Source organism: Argiope bruennichi, chromosome 6 (assembly GCF_947563725.1).
Source record: "Argiope bruennichi chromosome 6, qqArgBrue1.1, whole genome shotgun sequence".
Taxonomy (NCBI): Eukaryota; Metazoa; Arthropoda; class Arachnida; order Araneae; family Araneidae; genus Argiope; species Argiope bruennichi.
This window is the reverse complement of record NC_079156.1, coordinates 113,898,974-113,921,814: the sequence shown is the minus strand read 5'-3', so window position 1 is coordinate 113,921,814 and position 22,841 is coordinate 113,898,974. Positions and strand designations below refer to the sequence as shown.

Genomic DNA, 22,841 nt, shown 5'->3' with positions numbered 1-22,841 from the left:
AAGTTAGTTTTTAATTAATAATTAAAATTCTAATTAAAAATTCAAAAAAAGGGACCCCAGTTGCACATTCCCGACCTCTAAGGTATACTTGTACCAAATTTGGTAGCTGTATGTCAAATGACCTGGCCTGTGGAGCGCCAACACACACACACATTGAGCTTTATTTATAAGTAAAGATATAGATAGATATAGTATATATATATTATGTTGTTGTCAATTATGTTATATGCTAGGTTGTATTTTCACATATATGTCTATTACATTTTTTAAAATTTAAGAGTTTAAATTTTATTCAAACTCTTTTTAATAGGTTTAAATATTAATTTATCAAAAACTTCTTGAACAAGTTTAGCAAAAAAACTTCTCTAAAATCTTTGGAAACGATTTAACAAAAAATTTTATGATATGCCCTTGTGATACCATTAAAACTGTCTGTTTTTAAAGTTTATTGTGCAAATATCCTTTCTAAACTAAAAATGAAAATATATTGTTGTCTGTCTCTTAGTTTGTGCATTATGGACCAAACCATCTGATTTAATGTTATCATATTTCATGTGAATTTATTTTTGGACGATGGAAATATGCAGTTCGGAAATTTTTTTTCGCAACTATAATAAATTTTATTAATAAAAAATGAAGTGAAGTCAATCGCTGTAGTGATAATTACTGGAACTTTTGCCATTCAAAAATAAATTTTACATCCTTTTAAAAGTATTATATAGTGAAATATTCGGTTGCTTTGTAATTTTTCTCCAATTTTAAGAAACTTTAAAAATTATTTCTAAATATGACTGGCTATACAATAGTTCTCGTTGCTGAAATTTATGACGAATTTATTTCATTATTTCATCGTATCTTTAAATCGCCTGTTTTTTCTTTTCTTTTTTTTAAATTTGCTGTAATTAAAATCAATTTTTTTTAAGAATGCAAAAATAATATATTGAAATTAAATAAAAAAGACGAGATTAGAATGTACCATATTTAAAAATAAAAGTAAAAATTCGGCATTAAATTTCAATATATGAAACTATTTTGAATTTCAATGAAACTTATACTTTTTATTTCTCTTCTGGAATTCTATTTAACTGATGCCACTGTAAAAAAATTTCTTATATTGATTATTCAGTGTTAAATACTGTTCAGCAATTGTACAACATATTAAATGAATTTATCATTTTGGGGTACGAGAATTTATCCAAATGGACCATTTAATATGACAGTTCTGTGCACTCTAGCAAAGAATTTGTTTTTTAAAAGCAGCTTTCACTAATATTTTTTAAAATAAAAAATTTAAAAAAACTATCAAAGTTTATTTCTTTGTTCTGTAATTCAAAGTTTATATCTTCGATATCCTGTCACTTAAAAAAAACAAAAAACAATCAAATTTCAAGAAAATGTCAAAATAACCAATTAATAAATGCTTAATCGTTCTATACGCGCACTCTTTCTTCCCGGCAAAGTTTTCATTGCTTATTACTTCCATGTTTATTTTAAAGAAATGCTTATGCTTATTTTTAAAGAAATTTAAACCCTCTTCTACATATTTAATTTAGTTTACAGAAATTCTAAAGAATCTATTTATACCCAAAAAACATTAATAGCTTTTTTGCTGAAAAATAACCTTTCATTAACAAAAATATGCACTTTTGAGTTTATATCAAACCCGAACGAAACTAAGGAAGAACAAACAGGGCAAGAACCCTGGTGCCTTTATTAGGGAATTACCACAAAATTGAGGAATAAATACATTTCACCGATAAGAAAATATTTTTTTACTTAATATATATAATATAATTTACTAAATATATTTTTTACTTAATTCTTATTTCCTAAATTTTCAAAATTTAAAATGAAGTATGTTTTCTCTCATTTTAATGTTTCTAAATATTTATTAAATATGGAAATTTCCGAAATTCAATTTATTGGGTAAAACCCCGTCTTTGCCATCGACAATCGAGTCATGACCGTTCGAAGAAACTTTTTTGATTATTAAAAGCAAAATTAGATATTTCGCCATAATATAAACGTATTTTGCGAGTAGAATATGATAAAATTAGATTTTCTGGTCTCTATATGAAGAGAGTGAGAGAGAAAAACGAAATTCAGTTTGATCAGAGACGCACCTATATAAATTAGCGCCCAAGGCAAATATCAAAGTAGCGCCTCCATAGAAATTAAATTTGAATAGCTATATCAGGACATTTTTGAACTAATATATATAGAGGTCAATAACTTAATAAACATATTAATCATTTATTTTAGATTAATTTCCTATTTTGATTTTTTCAAAATGTTTTATTATTAATTACCTATTGTAACTCATGATTGGTTCGTATTCATGTTTATATATAATGTTATTTAAGAAAATATGCTATGTTTATAAATATTGTGACAACAAAGTCGACGTTAAGAAAAGTTAAGAGCCTGACCAATTATAATTGAAAAAGATTTAATATTATCTTAATATTTTATAATTTAAAGAACTTGTATTTTTTACATATTTATTTATTTGACAACACGGCTACTAATGTTTTTTAATCGACGTGCTTGCGGTGTCCTTTAGCTCTGCAGTCCTAGGCTGCTGCCTAGTCAATAACCCACCGCTGCATGAAAGATACTGCCTTCTGTTTGTAAAATTTAATATTCTATAAAAGGAGGTTTTTAATGATTTTATATTCGCAGAAATTCTGCCGTTAAGACGATTTATACGAAAAGTTTTGCACTGATTTTAAAAAGCGATAGTCAAAAATCTTGAGAATCCCAAGGCTATTTTCTGGTTCCATCCTGTATGTTTCACGGTGAATATATTGCTTATATTTGTAACAATACGATGACAATTCACCATTAGCACACTGAATAGAACTATCTCACATAAATAACTCATCTGATATTTAAATGGAAAAAGCTACAAGATCTGATAAGATACGACGCAAGCAATTACTTTGCTACAGCCTATTATTATCCTCTTATCATCTTAGCGGATTTGCCTTACCACCTCGAGGTTCGACTTTTTATTTATTTATTTTCCTTTTTTTTTTTTTTTTTTTTTTTTGTTTAATGAGACTTAAAAACCCTATTCTTATTCTTTCCGCTCCGAAAGCAAAACATGCACTGCCTAAGCTCGAACAAAAATAATTAAAGTTGAAGGGCAGCTGATAAAATTGGCGATATGATAATTAGTTCCGATTTTCGTTAATGTTTCGTGAGCTTTGAGCTTTTATTTTTCCCGCGGAAAAGAAACGCCAAACGATTTTTTTTGTTGGTTTTTTGCTTAATCTAGAATGGATATTTAATTAGTGGAAATACGAATGTTTCTTAACGAAACTGGAATCTTTTTTTAGCAGTTTTTATTTGGGAAATTTGTTTCAACTAAAACTTACATTATTACAGATTTTGTATTATATTAGTTGGTATATATGAAGGGGATATTTTATGTTAATTTTTTTTCCCGTAATAAAGTTTTAACTCTTTAAATGAACAAAATTAGATGACATGATGACTTAAGGAAAAGAACACAACTGTTTTATTTTTTTTATCAAAACAATAATCTCCATTGTTGCTGGGCAACCAATGTTGCCATCTTACAAAAATTAAAAATAACATGAAGAGGAAAACATAGAGAACGCTACATTTACAGAGATGACCCAAATAAAAGCTAAGTCTGATGCAGATTTGATTTGCGGAACATTGAATTAAATTTCATATGGTAAAATAATAATTTATTACAATACACAAATAGGTGTAATAAGAACTTAAACACACGAACTTGCACAAAAATTATACATTATGACAAGAATAACACTTTAAAACGTTAATAAATGAAACAATTTTTCATAAATTGTAAAATACAATTTGATATTCGAATTACTAGAATTATGAATGTTGTTTTTTTTAAGAAAACTGAAATCTTTCTTTTTAACAGTTTTTATTTGGGAAATTTGTTTCAGCTAAAACTTGCATTATTACAGATTTTGTATTATATTAGTTGATATATATACAGAGATGACCCAAATAAAAGCTAAGTCTGATGCAGATTTGATTTGCGGAACATTGAATTAAATTTCATATGGTAAAATAATAATTTATTACAATACACAAACAGGTGTAATAAGAACTTAAACACACGAACTTGCACAAAAATTATACATTATGACAAGAATAACACTTTAAAACGTTAATAAATGAAACAATTTTTCATAAATTGTAAAATACAATTTGATATTCGAATTACTAGAATTATGAATGTTTTTTTTTTAAGAAAACTGAAATCTTTCTTTTTAACAGTTTTTATTTGGGAAATTTGTTTCAGCTAAAACTTGCATTATTACAGATTTTGTATTATATTAGTTGATATATATAAAGAGATGACCCAAATAAAAGCTAAGTCTGATGCAGATTTGATTTGCGGAACATTGAATTAAATTTCATATGGTAAAATAATAATTTATTACAATACACAAACAGGTGTAATAAGAACTTAAACACACGAACTTGCACAAAAATTATACATTATGACAAGAATAACACTTTAAAACGTTAATAAATGAAACAATTTTTCATAAATTGTAAAATACAATTTGATATTCGAATTACTAGAATTATGAATGTTTTTTTTAAGAAAACTGAAATCTTTCTTTTTAACAGTTTTTATTTGGGAAATTTGTTTCAGCTAAAACTTGCATTATTACAGATTTTGTATTATATTAGTTGATATATATACAGAGATGACCCAAATAAAAGTTAAGTCTGATGCAGATTTGATTTGCAGAACATTGAATTAAATTCCATGCAATAAAATAATAATTTATTACATTGCACTATTTATTGCATTACACAAATAGGTATAATAACAATTTAAACGTACGAATTTGCACAAAAATTATAAATTATGGGATTGTTTTTTTACAAGATTAACATTAAAAAACGTTAATAAATAAACCAATTTTTCATAAATTGTAAAATACAATTTGATATTCGAATTACTAGAATTATGAATGTTTTTTTTTTAAGAAAACTGAAATCTTTCTTTTTAACAGTTTTTATTTGGGAAATTTGTTTCAGCTAAAACTTGCATTATTACAGATTTTGTATTATATTAGTTGATATATATACAGAGATGACCCAAATAAAAGTTAAGTCTGATGCAGATTTGATTTGCAGAACATTGAATTAAATTCCATGCAATAAAATAATAATTTATTACATTGCACTATTTATTGCATTACACAAATAGGTATAATAACAATTTAAACGTACGAATTTGCACAAAAATTATAAATTATGGGATTGTTTTTTTACAAGATTAACATTAAAAAACGTTAATAAATAAAGCAATTTTTCATAAATTGTAAAATACAATTTGATATTCGAATTACTAGAATTATGAATGTTTTTTTTTAAGAAAACTGAAATCTTTCTTTTTAACAGTTTTTATTTGGGAAATTTGTTTCAGCTAAAACTTGCATTATTACAGATTTTGTATTATATTAGTTGATATATATACAGAGATGACCCAAATAAAAGTTAAGTCTGATGCAGATTTGATTTGCAGAACATTGAATTAAATTCCATGCAATAAAATAATAATTTATTACATTGCACTATTTATTGCATTACACAAATAGGTATAATAACAATTTAAACGTACGAATTCGCACAAAAATTATAAATTATGGGATTGTTTTTTTACAAGATTAACATTAAAAAACGTTAATAAATAAAGCAATTTTTCATAAATTGTAAAATACAATTTGATATTCGAATTACTAGAATTATGAATGTTTTTTTTTTAAGAAAACTGAAATCTTTCTTTTTAACAGTTTTTATTTGGGAAATTTGTTTCAGCTAAAACTTGCATTATTACAGATTTTGTATTATATTAGTTGATATATATAGAGAGATGACCCAAATAAAAGCTAAGTCTGATGCAGATTTGATTTGCGGAACATTGAATTAAATTTCATATGGTAAAATAATAATTTATTACAATACACAAACAGGTGTAATAAGAACTTAAACACACGAACTTGCACAAAAATTATACATTATGACAAGAATAACACTTTAAAACGTTAATAAATGAAACAATTTTTCATAAATTGTAAAATACAATTTGATATTCGAATTACTAGAATTATGAATGTTTTTTTTTTTTTAAGAAAACTGAAATCTTTCTTTTTAACAGTTTTTATTTGGGAAATTTGTTTCAGCTAAAACTTGCATTATTACAGATTTTGTATTGTATTAGTTGATATATATACAGAGATGACCCAAATAAAAGCTAAGTCTGATGCAGATTTGATTTGCGGAACATTGAATTAAATTTCATATGGTAAAATAATAATTTATTACAATACACAAACAGGTGTAATAAGAACTTAAACACACGAACTTGCACAAAAATTATACATTATGACAAGAATAACACTTTAAAACGTTAATAAATGAAACAATTTTTCATAAATTGTAAAATACAATTTGATATTCGAATTACTAGAATTATGAATGTTTTTTTTTTAAGAAAACTGAAATCTTTCTTTTTAACAGTTTTTATTTGGGAAATTTGTTTCAGCTAAAACTTGCATTATTACAGATTTTGTATTATATTAGTTGATATATATACAGAGATGACCCAAATAAAAGCTAAGTCTGATGCAGATTTGATTTGCGGAACATTGAATTAAATTTCATATGGTAAAATAATAATTTATTACAATACACAAACAGGTGTAATAAGAACTTAAACACACGAACTTGCACAAAAATTATACATTATGACAAGAATAACACTTTAAAACGTTAATAAATGAAACAATTTTTCATAAATTGTAAAATACAATTTGATATTCGAATTACTAGAATTATGAATGTTTTTTTTTTAAGAAAACTGAAATCTTTCTTTTTAACAGTTTTTATTTGGGAAATTTGTTTCAGCTAAAACTTGCATTATTACAGATTTTGTATTATATTAGTTGATATATATACAGAGATGACCCAAATAAAAGCTAAGTCTGATGCAGATTTGATTTGCGGAACATTGAATTAAATTTCATATGGTAAAATAATAATTTATTACAATACACAAACAGGTGTAATAAGAACTTAAACACACGAACTTGCACAAAAATTATACATTATGACAAGAATAACACTTTAAAACGTTAATAAATGAAACAATTTTTCATAAATTGTAAAATACAATTTGATATTCGAATTACTAGAATTATGAATGTTTTTTTTTTTTAAGAAAACTGAAATCTTTCTTTTTAACAGTTTTTATTTGGGAAATTTGTTTCAGCTAAAACTTGCATTATTACAGATTTTGTATTGTATTAGTTGATATATATACAGAGATGACCCAAATAAAAGCTAAGTCTGATGCAGATTTGATTTGCGGAACATTGAATTAAATTTCATATGGTAAAATAATAATTTATTACAATACACAAACAGGTGTAATAAGAACTTAAACACACGAACTTGCACAAAAATTATACATTATGACAAGAATAACACTTTAAAACGTTAATAAATGAAACAATTTTTCATAAATTGTAAAATACAATTTGATATTCGAATTACTAGAATTATGAATGTTTTTTTTCTAAGAAAACTGAAATCTTTCTTTTTAACAGTTTTTATTTGGGAAATTTGTTTCAGCTAAAACTTGCATTATTACAGATTTTGTATTATATTAGTTGATATATATACAGAGATGACCCAAATAAAAGCTAAGTCTGATGCAGATTTGATTTGCGGAACATTGAATTAAATTTCATATGGTAAAATAATAATTTATTACAATACACAAACAGGTGTAATAAGAACTTAAACACACGAACTTGCACAAAAATTATACATTATGACAAGAATAACACTTTAAAACGTTAATAAATGAAACAATTTTTCATAAATTGTAAAATACAATTTGATATTCGAATTACTAGAATTATGAATGTTTTTTTTTTAAGAAAACTGAAATCTTTCTTTTTAACAGTTTTTATTTGGTAAATTTGTTTCAGCTAAAACTTGCATTATTACAGATTTTGTATTATATTAGTTGATATATATACAGAGATGACCCAAATAAAAGCTAAGTCTGATGCAGATTTGATTTGCGGAACATTGAATTAAATTTCATATGGTAAAATAATAATTTATTACAATACACAAACAGGTGTAATAAGAACTTAAACACACGAACTTGCACAAAAATTATACATTATGACAAGAATAACACTTTAAAACGTTAATAAATGAAACAATTTTTCATAAATTGTAAAATACAATTTGATATTCGAATTACTAGAATTATGAATGTTTTTTTTTTAAGAAAACTGAAATCTTTCTTTTTAACAGTTTTTATTTGGGAAATTTGTTTCAGCTAAAACTTGCATTATTACAGATTTTGTATTATATTAGTTGATATATATACAGAGATGACCCAAATAAAAGCTAAGTCTGATGCAGATTTGATTTGCGGAACATTGAATTAAATTTCATATGGTAAAATAATAATTTATTACAATACACAAACAGGTGTAATAAGAACTTAAACACACGAACTTGCACAAAAATTATACATTATGACAAGAATAACACTTTAAAACGTTAATAAATGAAACAATTTTTCATAAATTGTAAAATACAATTTGATATTCGAATTACTAGAATTATGAATGTTTTTTTTTTTTTAAGAAAACTGAAATCTTTCTTTTTAACAGTTTTTATTTGGGAAATTTGTTTCAGCTAAAACTTGCATTATTACAGATTTTGTATTGTATTAGTTGATATATATACAGAGATGACCCAAATAAAAGCTAAGTCTGATGCAGATTTGATTTGCGGAACATTGAATTAAATTTCATATGGTAAAATAATAATTTATTACAATACACAAACAGGTGTAATAAGAACTTAAACACACGAACTTGCACAAAAATTATACATTATGACAAGAATAACACTTTAAAACGTTAATAAATGAAACAATTTTTCATAAATTGTAAAATACAATTTGATATTCGAATTACTAGAATTATGAATGTTTTTTTTTTTAAGAAAACTGAAATCTTTCTTTTTAACAGTTTTTATTTGGGAAATTTGTTTCAGCTAAAACTTGCATTATTACAGATTTTGTATTATATTAGTTGATATATATACAGAGATGACCCAAATAAAAGCTAAGTCTGATGCAGATTTGATTTGCGGAACATTGAATTAAATTTCATATGGTAAAATAATAATTTATTACAATACACAAACAGGTGTAATAAGAACTTAAACACACGAACTTACACAAAAATTATACATTATGACAAGAATAACACTTTAAAACGTTAATAAATGAAACAATTTTTCATAAATTGTAAAATACAATTTGATATTCGAATTACTAGAATTATGAATGTTTTTTTTTTAAGAAAACTGAAATCTTTCTTTTTAACAGTTTTTATTTGGTAAATTTGTTTCAGCTAAAACTTGCATTATTACAGATTTTGTATTATATTAGTTGATATATATACAGAGATGACCCAAATAAAAGCTAAGTCTGATGCAGATTTGATTTGCGGAACATTGAATTAAATTTCATATGGTAAAATAATAATTTATTACAATACACAAACAGGTGTAATAAGAACTTAAACACACGAACTTGCACAAAAATTATACATTATGACAAGAATAACACTTTAAAACGTTAATAAATGAAACAATTTTTCATAAATTGTAAAATACAATTTGATATTCGAATTACTAGAATTCTGAATGTTTTTTTTTTAAGAAAACTGAAATCTTTCTTTTTAACAGTTTTTATTTGGTAAATTTGTTTCAGCTAAAACTTGCATTATTACAGATTTTGTATTATATTAGTTGATATATATACAGAGATGACCCAAATAAAAGCTAAGTCTGATGCAGATTTGATTTGCGGAACATTGAATTAAATTTCATATGGTAAAATAATAATTTATTACAATACACAAACAGGTGTAATAAGAACTTAAACACACGAACTTGCACAAAAATTATACATTATGACAAGAATAACACTTTAAAACGTTAATAAATGAAACAATTTTTCATAAATTGTAAAATACAATTTGATATTCGAATTACTAGAATTCTGAATGTTTTTTTTTTAAGAAAACTGAAATCTTTCTTTTTAACAGTTTTTATTTGGTAAATTTGTTTCAGCTAAAACTTGCATTATTACAGATTTTGTATTATATTAGTTGATATATATACAGAGATGACCCAAATAAAAGCTAAGTCTGATGCAGATTTGATTTGCGGAACATTGAATTAAATTTCATATGGTAAAATAATAATTTATTACAATACACAAACAGGTGTAATAAGAACTTAAACACACGAACTTGCACAAAAATTATACATTATGACAAGAATAACACTTTAAAACGTTAATAAATGAAACAATTTTTCATAAATTGTAAAATACAATTTGATATTCGAATTACTAGAATTATGAATGTTTTTTTTTTAAGAAAACTGAAATCTTTCTTTTTAACAGTTTTTATTTGGGAAATTTGTTTCAGCTAAAACTTGCATTATTACAGATTTTGTATTATATTAGTTGATATATATACAGAGATGACCCAAATAAAAGTTAAGTCTGATGCAGATTTGATTTGCAGAACATTGAATTAAATTCCATGCAATAAAATAATAATTTATTACATTGCACTATTTATTGCATTACACAAATAGGTATAATAACAATTTAAACGTACGAATTTGCACAAAAATTATAAATTATGGGATTGTTTTTTTACAAGATTAACATTAAAAAACGTTAATAAATAAAGCAATTTTTCATAAATTGTAAAATACAATTTGATATTCGAATTACTAGAATTATGAATGTTTTTTTTTAAGAAAACTGAAATCTTTCTTTTTAACAGTTTTTATTTGGGAAATTTGTTTCAGCTAAAACTTGCATTATTACAGATTTTGTATTATATTAGTTGATATATATACAGAGATGACCCAAATAAAAGTTAAGTCTGATGCAGATTTGATTTGCAGAACATTGAATTAAATTCCATGCAATAAAATAATAATTTATTACATTGCACTATTTATTGCATTACTCAAATAGGTATAATAACAATTTAAACGTACGAATTTGCACAAAAATTATAAATTATGGGATTGTTTTTTTACAAGATTAACATTAAAAAACGTTAATAAATAAAGCAATTTTTCATAAATTGTAAAATACAATTTGATATTCGAATTACTAGAATTATGAATGTTTTTTTTTAAGAGAACTGAAATCTTTCTTTTTAACAGTTTTTATTTGGGAAATTTGTTTCAGCTAAAACTTGCATTATTACAGATTTGTATTATATTAGTTGATATATATACAGAGATGACCCAAATAAAAGTTAAGTCTGATGCAGATTTGATTTGCAGAACATTGAATTAAATTCCATGCAATAAAATAATAATTTATTACATTGCACTATTTATTGCATTACACAAATAGGTATAATAACAATTTAAACGTACGAATTTGCACAAAAATTATAAATTATGGGATTGTTTTTTTACAAGATTAACATTAAAAAACGTTAATAAATAAAGCAATTTTTCATAAATTGTAAAATACAATTTGATATTCGAATTACTAGAATTATGAATGTTTTTTTTTAAGAAAACTGAAATCTTTCTTTTTAACAGTTTTTATTTGGGAAATTTGTTTCAGCTAAAACTTGCATTATTACAGATTTTGTATTATATTAGTTGATATATATACAGAGATGACCCAAATAAAAGTTAAGTCTGATGCAGATTTGATTTGCAGAACATTGAATTAAATTCCATGCAATAAAATAATAATTTATTACATTGCACTATTTATTGCATTACACAAATAGGTATAATAACAATTTAAACGTACAAATTTGCACAAAAATTATAAATTATGGGATTGTTTTTTTACAAGATTAACATTAAAAAACGTTAATAAATAAACCAATTTTTCATAAATTGTAAAATACAATTTGATATTCGAATTACTAGAATTATGAATGTTTTTTAAGAAAACTGAAATCTTTCTTTTTAACAGTTTATATTTGGGAAATTTGTTTCAGCAAAAACTTACATTATTACAGATTTTGTATTATATTAGTTGGTATGTATAGAACTGACCTAAATAAAAGCTAAGCCTGATGCAAATTTGATTCGTGGTGTACGGAATTAAATGTCACGCAATAAAATAATAATTTACTGCGTTGCGATATTTATTACACTTTACAAATAAGTATGAAGAGAACTTAGGAATACACGACAATTATAAATTATTAAATTGTTTTTACAAGTTTTTATTTATTAACATTCAAAAAAATGTTAATAAATAAAATAATTTTTAAATAATTAATTATAAATTTGTATTAATATAAAACACAAACTTGATATATGAATTATTAAAATATGTGATTTTTTTCTCATTTTGTTACATGTTTTATTGCAAATTTATGTGGTGTACGGAATTAAATGTCACGCAATAAAATAATAATTTACTGCATTGCGATATTTATTACACTTTACAAATAAGTATAAAGAGAACTTAGGAATATACGACAATTATAAATTGTTTTTACAAGTTTTTATTTATTAACATTCAAAAAAATGTTAATAAATAAAATAATTTTTAAATAATTAATTATAAAGTTGTATTAATATAAAACACAAACTTGATATATGAATTATTAAAATATGTGATTTTTTTCTCATTTTGTTACATGTTTTATTACAAATTTATGTGGTGTACGGAATTAAATGTCACGCAATAAAATAATAATTTACTGCGTTGCGATATTTATTACACTTTACAAATAAGTATGAAGAGAACTTAGGAATACACGACAATTATAAATTATTAAATTGTTTTTACAAGTTTTTATTTATTAACATTCAAATAAATGTTAATAAATAAAATAATTTTTAAATAATTAATTATAAAGTTGTATTAATATAAAACACAAACTTGATATATGAATTATTAAAATATGTGATTTTTTTTCTCATTTTGTTACATGTTTTATTACAAATTTATGTGGTGTACGGAATTAAATGTCACGCAATAAAATAATAATTTACTGCGTTGCGATATTTATTACACTTTACAAATAAGTATGAAGAGAACTTAGGAATACACGACAATTATAAATTATTAAATTGTTTTTACAAGTTTTTATTTATTAACATTCAAAAAATGTTAATAAATAAAATAATTTTTAAATAATTAATTATAAAGTTGTATTAATATAAAACACAAACTTGATATATGAATTATTAAAATATGTGATTTTTTTTCTCATTTTGTTACATGTTTTATTACAAATTTATGTGGTGTACGGAATTAAATGTCACGCAATAAAATAATAATTTACTGCGTTGCGATATTTATTACACTTTACAAATAAGTATAAAGAGAACTTAGGAATACACGACAATTATAAATTATTAAATTGTTTTTACAAGTTTTTATTTATTAACATTCAAAAAAATGTTAATAAATAAAATAATTTTTAAATAATTAATTATAAAGTTGTATTAATATAAAATACAAACTTGATATATGAATTATTAAAATATGTGATTTTTTTTCTCATTTTGTTACATGTTTTATTACAAATTTATTAATAATGTCACCATAATTTAAATATCTAATTATGACTCGATAGATAAAATGTCGAAGCGGTAATCTTTCTTGACTAATACTGATCTCAATTAACTTTTTGTTATAATTATTTTCAAGCTTGAAAAAGATCTTTAGTAGATGTGATGGTAATTATTAAGCCCAATTTAATTTTTCAGAGTAATAATAAATTTTAAATAAAATTCAAACAAGTTATTCTTAAACAAATATTGTAATATTAGTAACACTGCGATCCAAGGGAAAAAAACGTGGACGACAAATTTTGATTTCGTGAAAGAAATCAAGGCAATCAATATTATTTTAGAATGTCGTACTTAAATCCTTGCAATATTTGAAAATATTATCTTCATTGTGAATATTATTCGAATTATATTTTTAAAAAATTCGACATCAAAGTTCGAGATAAATTTCACATATTTTTCAAAGGAAATTGTGATTATGACTAGAACTAATAAACAGCATTGCAGTGATAATGACATTCAAGCACCTGAGTTTGCCTCAGATTAGTCCAAAAACCACGTGACTACAACCAAATGAACACATACTGTTTGTTCTTGGATTCGAAAACCTTCCGTGCTTTTGTGCACGCATCAGGATGTGTTTATTTAGTCAAAATAGGGGAGAGAGGAAAGATAAAAAGAGAAGATGTTTAGATTTAGCGATGAAGAGAACTCAGATTATGGTAGAACTGGAAGTGTAATAACTGCGTTTCACTCCTTACCGAAGTATAATCGTCGAAAGTGCTAGGCTCGCGACCTAAAAACGCACAATATATATCTGCACTAATAATAAAGATGTGTGTGTGTGCATAAGTACATGCGTATGTATGCGTGTCTGTGTGTGTGTGTATGTTGGCGCTCTTCAAGCAAGATATTTGACCTAGAGCTACCAATTTTGGCACCTTGAAGAAAGAAGTCAGCCATCTAACTCTCCGACCCGCCACGAAGGCACACGGATTTAAACCATAAAAACTGAATGACCGGACCGCCGCAACAGCAACACTGGCGGGAACTGTGGTTGAGTCCTAAGGGCCATCATCGGCCACGGAACAACCCTCCCCGAAGGAATTACGTCCCATCATCGATGGGAGGAGTCAGATCCCCCACCTATTAGTGTACCCACCAGGGTGGCGAGATCCAACCACCATGCCGGAAGCATCTCATCCTCATTACGAGGTGCCCCCGGGGGGTCCTTGAAGAAAGAAAGGTGCCCCCCGAAACAATTTTTTAAAATCTTAATTAGTATTTTAATTGATTTAAAATCAAATTGAATTTTGATGTTTTTCCGCAATAACTTCCGAGAATATTACTGCACAAAAATTAATTTTACACCTTTAGAAAACATTTTTAAAAATTCTTCTTTCTAATTATACTAATTTATTGTCTTTTTAATTTTTCCCGAATTTCGACAATTTTTTTAAATATTTTTTTCGACTGATTTTATCGTTGAACAAAAATTTAAACCATTTCTATTGTTTCATCGAATATTTAATCGCATGATTTTTTTCCCTTGTTGAAAGCTGAAGATGAAGGATTTTGTTTAATACTTGTGTAGTTTACAAGACGAATAAACAGGTCACAAACCGCGAAATTTGAAGACAGACAAGGCGGGCATTTACCTTTTTAACTGCGCCATGATGACATTGGACTGGTCTCCATCAAAATATGCATACAAAACTATTAAAGTAATATGGTTTTAATATCTGATAATTTAACGGAATCATGGACATGATATTACGTCTAAGCGATTTAATTGAAATTAATAATAGCCAATAATTTCGGTTAAGTAGCTAGTTGCAAAAGGTGACTAATTGTTCAATAAAATAATAATAAGTCTAAAATTTAAATTTTCATTATTATCTTCAAATTTGCTTAGTTCTTGCTGGTTATATTTAAGATAATTTTTTTATAAATTTTTAAAACAACATTTTTATAGATGCACTAAAATTGAAATTATTTTCTGTCTTAATTAGAATCTTAAATATATTTGAGGACTAGGAATGAAAAAAAAAAAAAAAAAACATTTACTGTTTTTATTGTGTGAAAACATAGTCTATATTAAAGCGTCTAAAAATACAACATACATTAATAACTTTTAAGTCACCTATTCGAAAAATACACCTTTCAGGAAAAAAAGAGTAATGTAATTTAAAAAATAAGTTTAAAAATGAAATAATTACATTCATTTCCTCATTATTAGCTCCAAGAAATGGAACGCATCGCTGAGATAACCATTCTTGTTGAAACAGAATTTTCAGGAACTAGAACTGAAAAATCAGAAATAAACAACTTTTGAAAAAAATAAGAGGTTTATTAAAATAAGAGGTTATAAAAGTTATCACTCATTTAATATGTTTGTAATATACCTGAACGAAAAAAAAGTCAATAACATCTAAAAAAGCAAGAAAATAGCTTCTAAAATAATCGATATTTTTTTAGACCTGCTTTTTAAAAAAATATTGTTATTAGAGTTCTAAAAAAGTGGATTTTTACTTCCCCGTTTACGTAGTACAGATAAAGTATAGTAATCGTCAAAAAATTTGATCTCGAAATTTTGATGTTTATCCGTATTCGAAAAAATGTACGTCTGTCTGTCTGTGACAAAGATAACTCAAAAATGATGTTAACTGGACGGTTGAAATTTAGTATACGGTCTTTACAACAAATTTGCACATTTCTATCACATTTTTAATAAAATCTGTTCAAAAGAAGTCCACTTATTCGTCTGTTCGAACAAAAGTTAACACGATAATTACAAAAAGAAGAGAGCTAGATAATTGAAATTTGGTACAGAAATTGAACAGCTGTAATGTAGACACTTATCAAATTTTGTGCCATATCCAGTTATGATTGTCTGTCGGTCTGTACTTTCTGAAACATGTAAACGTGATGATTCAAAAAAGCAGTGATTTGAATATATAAAATTAGATATAAGATTTTGTGACTACAAGTGCAGTTTGGTGTCAAATTTTTCTTTCACTCGGTCAAGAAAAAACGTGTCTAAAACACACATTTGATTATTAGATACTATCAAAGCCTGCCAGGAATTCATCGCCAAATAACTCGCCAAGGACGACATGATAGATTCAGTAAAAATGCTAAATTGACCCCAAAAATTAATATTTCGTAACTGTTGTACGCCAGTGCCATGCAAGGCGTTCTGTGGCATGACAAGTTTAGTATAGAGTATGTGAGAGAGTTTTGTAGAAACCACTCTCGCTGGTTTAAATTATTATTTCATTTTCTACATTTTGGTCTTAAATTTGTAATGCCTTATAATAAAGGTTATGGGAACCTATTTCTTCTCAAATTTCCTTCCAGGTACAACTATTTGTGTGGAAACAAACTGTAATTAAATTAATAGATTAATTTATATTAAGTTTCTGAATCTTTATTAATAATAAAGATGAATGCATGTATCTATGTGTGCATGTTTACGCTTTACTGGACATGCCGTTAGACCTAGAGCAATCAGATTTCGAAAATACTATATACTATCGAGGGTAGGAATAAGTGTTTTGAATCCTTTTTTAGAAATTTGAATTAGAATTTAATTAATTAAAAATTGAGTGAAATTTTGATGTTTTCTCACCATAAATTCCAAGAAAATAACAGAGCAATAATGATTTTTACATCATTTTAAAATTTAAAGCGATTTCTTTTCAATGATACCAATTATTTATGGCATATTATTTTTTCTTCTTATTTTTATTCAATTTTTTAAAAAATATTTATTCCAGTTTCGCACCAATACATCTCATTGAAGTGAAGCTCCAATTGTTTTTATTGTTTCTACTAGTATTTCATTCTGGCTTTCTTTCCATCGTTTATACTTAACATATGAATATTTGGGGTGTTTATATATATATATATATATATATATATATATATATTGAGAAGTTTTCAACATAAAGTATATTTTTATTTTCATTTTATTTTATTAATTTATTTTTGAGAAATTTTGTTATTTTTATAATTAAAGTTTAACTTTAGAATAAAGCATTCGTGTTGTTTTTATAAGTTCTTCCATTTTTCATATATTGCTGCTCTTTCCTATGATATAATTGGATGCATAATCATAAACAGGTGCTCCGACTCACCCGAAAGTATTGAATAATTGGAACTCTGCGATATCGCAAGTGAGAACTATGGCTGAGTTCTAAGAACCATCACCTGGCACAATATAATCCCTCCCGTAGTTGCCATGTCCCGTCATCGGCAGGAGGTAATTGACCCCACACCATTTCTGTATCCCACAGGGCGGCGAGAATCAACCACCATTCCGGAAGCTTCTCATTCCGAAATCTGAGGTGCCCCGGCCCGGTGGAATTTCCTTTTATAATAAAGAAAACCGGAACTTGGAGAACAACAATTACTGAATAATATCTAGATGCCGCTTAGGGAACTAAAGGGCATCCCAAAATTAATACAAGATTTTAATTTGCCACCATTCGTACAGTAAAATGTTGGCAACCCTATAAAAAAGCCATTTGACAACTGATAGTTTAAGTTAGTAAAAATGCAACGTTACACGACAGAACAATGTATTTTAATTGTTGAGCAAATACTTAAAAAATAATGAGAGTCTGGCGGCCACAGTTCGAAAATTTGCGATTTGGCCCTCTAGATCGTGTGATTTAACACCATTGGATTTCTTTTTATAGAGTTATTTGAAGTGAGAGGTCTACGCCAACAAGCAAGCGTACATTGAAGAAGGAAATTCAACGCTGCATCAATGAAATTCAGCCACATTTATGCAAAATGGTCATGGAAAATTTCTCACAAAGAGTGCGTATGTACCAGCAAAGCTATTTGCTCTATGTGCTATTCCATACTTAACCCTATCCTGTGTACTTTACAATTCAATAAAAATATAACAATTTAAAGAAAAAAATTGTGTTTTTTTATTTACTTCAAATCTTTCGTTAACACGTTGTTCTATCGTGTAACGCTCCATTTTTACTAACCCTAAACTATCAGCTGTCAAGTGGTTTTTTAATAGGGTTGCCAACACTTTACTGCACGAATGGTGGCAAATTCAAATCTTGGCATTAATTTTGGGATGCCCTTTATTTGGATGCCTAAAGATATTGACAAAAAAGAAAAAAAGCGTAAAACCTCGATGAATAGGACGGTGTAAGGCTTCTAAAATAGTATTCTAGCAAAATTTTTAAAAAATTAATTAAGTTTCAAAATGTTTTCCTGGAAAAGCCATCAAGACATAGTTATAGAAACTATCTAATTGTAATTTTTAGCAACATTAATCCTGGCAAACCAGTGAGCCGCCTTTGATGGCTAGTAATAAAATAAAAGGAGGGTTAACTCAAATACATAAATCGTGTTAAACTCATGCTTTTTATGTAACAGATAAATGAATATTATTTTTTAACGTATTACAATAAACACCATTGTTAGTTTGAAATAATTCTCCAATTATTAATTTCAAAACGCCTGTAAATATAAAAAGTAACTGCGCAAGAAAAGTTGAAGAAGCCTTGACCTTCGCAACAGTATCAACTCTCAAACAGGTTGCAATATGTATTATATAACAGCACCGATGCAAATAATTCTTAAAAAAGCCCGGAAAATTCTTATAAAAGATTGTTATCATGAATGCTATTGTTCATTTAATCAGGTAAAATAAAAATAAAAATTATTCAAAGCGCTGCAACAGATACTGGTTTTATGAGTTTTTTATGACAGTCATTGGAATACATTATCATTAACAAGACTCTTTTATTCATACACGAATGTGATTTCTGGATATTATATGCGCATAAAGCATAACGAAACGATCTGGAGACAGTCATCATAGATTGTTTGTAATTTGTATTTATATTCATGTGGTGAAAATCTTGCGAGAGTGTGTAGCGGACTTCAAATGGTGTCTTTTCATGTGACGTCAAAATCGTGGTTAAAGACAACACACTTGTTCATCGCGTTATGCTGTGTTGCTACGAGCTATGAACAGCATATGGAAGAATCTTTTTAAAGAATTCCAAAATTAAATCAACACTCTTCACTTGACATGCGCATATAATGTTCTTAGATTTCACTGAATTTCTTGGTCTTGATCTACCCACGACGACCCGAAAGGGTGTAAGACCTTGAAAGTCGCCAGAGAGAGAACCATTATTTATTTATTGAAAGGCTTACAGTTATCGCTAGAATGTGGGCGGTAAATAAATTATACATTATAGCTCATTTGACTAAAATAAAATATTTAAATTAAATAATTAGCAAGACAGTTCTGAGTTCACGAAATTAAGTTGAAAAGTACATATAGAAAGCAGTAACACACATAAGCATAAAAAAAAATATCACAATGTCCAAAGGATGGAAGACATAGTAGTATAGTAGATGTAGACATATAGCAATATCAAGCAATGTACCAATATCAAAAATCATATATCTATCCCATTACATGAAATGAAGAATAGGTGAATGACACAAATACAAGGTAAAAATATAAAGCAGATTATCAGATCCCTTCCCCGTGATCTGGGCGTCCCGGGTTCGAGTCCCAGTTCGGGCATGGTTGTTCTTCTATGTTCTATTTGTGAGGTGTGTGAATGTGCCCCTGTAAAAAAGGGGTGGTGCAAGCGAATGTGACGCATGAAGTAGTTAAGTCGTACTCTTGGCCCTATTTGACGCTACTGAGAAAACAAGAGACGCTCACTTGGCTTAAATCGCTGATCTTTCAGCTGGCTTGTAAAGTGCCATAAGTAACAACAACAACAAAGCAGATCCAGAATGAAAAACACATAAAAAAAAGCATTACTAGAAGGGAAATCAAGAATATGAGCAGAAGAGTAGTTTTTAATAGCTATAATCCTACATAAAAGAACAAACAAACTAGAAGTTGTGCCAGAATAATTACATAAATAAAGAATCAATTAAAACAAGACTGCAAACAGCCTAAGACACAGATCCGTCATCCTAGCCTCCTCTGAATTTTCTCACAAATATCCCTAGAGACTTCACAACCCCACCATCCTTAGCGAAGACTCGTTCCTGAGTACGCTAAGAAACCAATGAGGTTTCGATTCGCTGGAGGGGTATGTGAGGTGATAAGGGGCGGCGTTCCGCAGACCATCGCAGTCGCAGAAAGGAAGTTCTGAATTCCTTTGTCTTATCTTTCCCAAAGAATTATAAAAATTAAATATGTATATAAGGTCTGTTCATGCTTGTTGAAGACACTTGAAGAGTGTGACGCCAATTTAATTCTGTAATGGAACACAGCATTCTACTATATAATTATTTAAAAACTTTAATCAAGAAGTTTATTAAAATGTGGTTTCATAAAAATATGGCATTGAAACCACAAAAATACATAATATACATGAGGCAGGTATAAGGGTTACCCAAATGAAAAGTGGACACTTGCGATTGCGTCAGAATGACAGCAGCGCCACCGAACAGGGTGGTAGGAGGTGGTCAAATCAACTCTCATGCGCGGATACCCTCGAATCCTCCAGTCATCCCAGAGAGAGTGTAGAATCAACAAATGGGACACTGGGAAGCAGAACCACCCCAGCACGCCAAAGATTCCACTGACCAAACCAGCCCAACGGACAGATTTATTATGCCTCAAAGAAATCAATTTACAAACATTGCCCTGCATGGACAGTATTTATTTACATAAATGCTTGAATACAGTATTTGGTATTGTTGCATGGTTCAACCTACTTCAATGGGGAGGGTTAAATTACTACTGCCCCGTCAGGGGATAGCAGAACTAAAATAAGTGATAAAGCAGAACTGACAGTCAAATAAAATTTCAAATGAAAAACAAAAGGTTGGGCCGTGGAGATGGAGGCAGGCCCGTTCGGTTATCGCGTAACACTAGTTCATTTTTTTTATCTGTTATTGTAATTATTTATATTATGGACTGTCATTGACTATTTCTTTTTCAGCGGGAGAACACGGGATTGGTTTGTATATCTTCATTTTTTTTATTTTACTTATTTATCTTAAGAAGACCCCCTCATTACATTTTATCCATCATTCTCAATGCCCCTATTCAGTACTATGTGTTTGCCTATTATTATCTATTTTTCTTAGCGTAGGAGGTGTTCACTATATGCGGCGTTTAAAACTGAAAGCTGTTCGTAATAGAGGAAATTGATCTGAAGTAAAGTCATGCCATACATGGATGCATCTAGATCGGAACGTCTGGACGTATGTGTCCAGTGCGGTTTTATGATTCTTTGATTGCTGTGGACCACTCTTGACTGATTTCCTGCCCCAAGGGAGTACTATCAATTCAACACAACACTGCAATACTCTGATGAAACTACGGAAAGCAATCAAAAACAAACGGTCAGGCCTTCTCACACAACAAGTGATCCTTTTCCATGACAATGCCCAGCCAAACGTCTCCACGAAGTGTTGGAACACCAGGCGTATAGTCCGGATTTGTCACCTCGTGACTTCCACATCTTTGGGCCACTTAAGAGAACATTACTAGCGACACCTTTCCATTCGGACGGACTTCCTCAAGAATTAACCACCATTTTTCTACAGCAAAGGCATAGACCTGCTATCTAAACAATGGGGCCTGTGTTATAACACCCACGGCGATTTCTTTTGATTTTCAATAAAAATACTCTTTCCATTCAACTTGTCCAGTTTTCATTTGAACAACATTTATATAAATTACGTAAATTGAAAACTTTTCTAAATGTTCCGACCTCTGATGCAATTGAAGTTATTCTACATTACAAAAAGAGAAGGAAATTCACACTGCCGTTACTTTACAAAACAGAAGAAAATGATTATATATATATATATATACATGTAATGATATTTCTTAATCTAATTTAAATCTTAATTGATTTCTTAATTTTTATCTTAAATTAGCTCATATTGCTTTATTGTAAAATGTTCTCTTATTTCCTGATCTGAACTCACTTTTTTTATTTAATTATTTCTAACACAAATTCTAGAAAAATTATGACTATTGCAGGTTCTCACGCTCCGAATGAAGGAATAAAAAACCCCTACAACCACGCATTCCTTTCAAAGATTACAAAAATTCCCTTTCCAAAGTCGACACGTGCCAAAGAAATCCCTATAAGAATATCTTAATAAAATCACTGAGAGAAAAATTACTTCCACTTTGCTCTTTGTCATCGATCTTCCCCATGTAC

At 27.4% G+C, this 22,841-nt stretch overlaps 1 long non-coding RNA gene across 1 annotated transcript in view; it reads left to right on the top strand.

Moving 5' to 3' along the window:
- LOC129971948 (uncharacterized) overlaps nucleotides 1–22,311 on the top strand; it is a 37,793-nt gene extending 15,482 nt beyond the window's left edge. The window contains exon 2 of the long non-coding RNA XR_008784826.1: nucleotides 21,754–22,311. This is a non-coding gene — a long non-coding RNA (uncharacterized LOC129971948). The remainder of the gene's footprint in view (nucleotides 1–21,753) is intronic.
- Nucleotides 22,312–22,841: the final 530 nt, after the last annotated feature.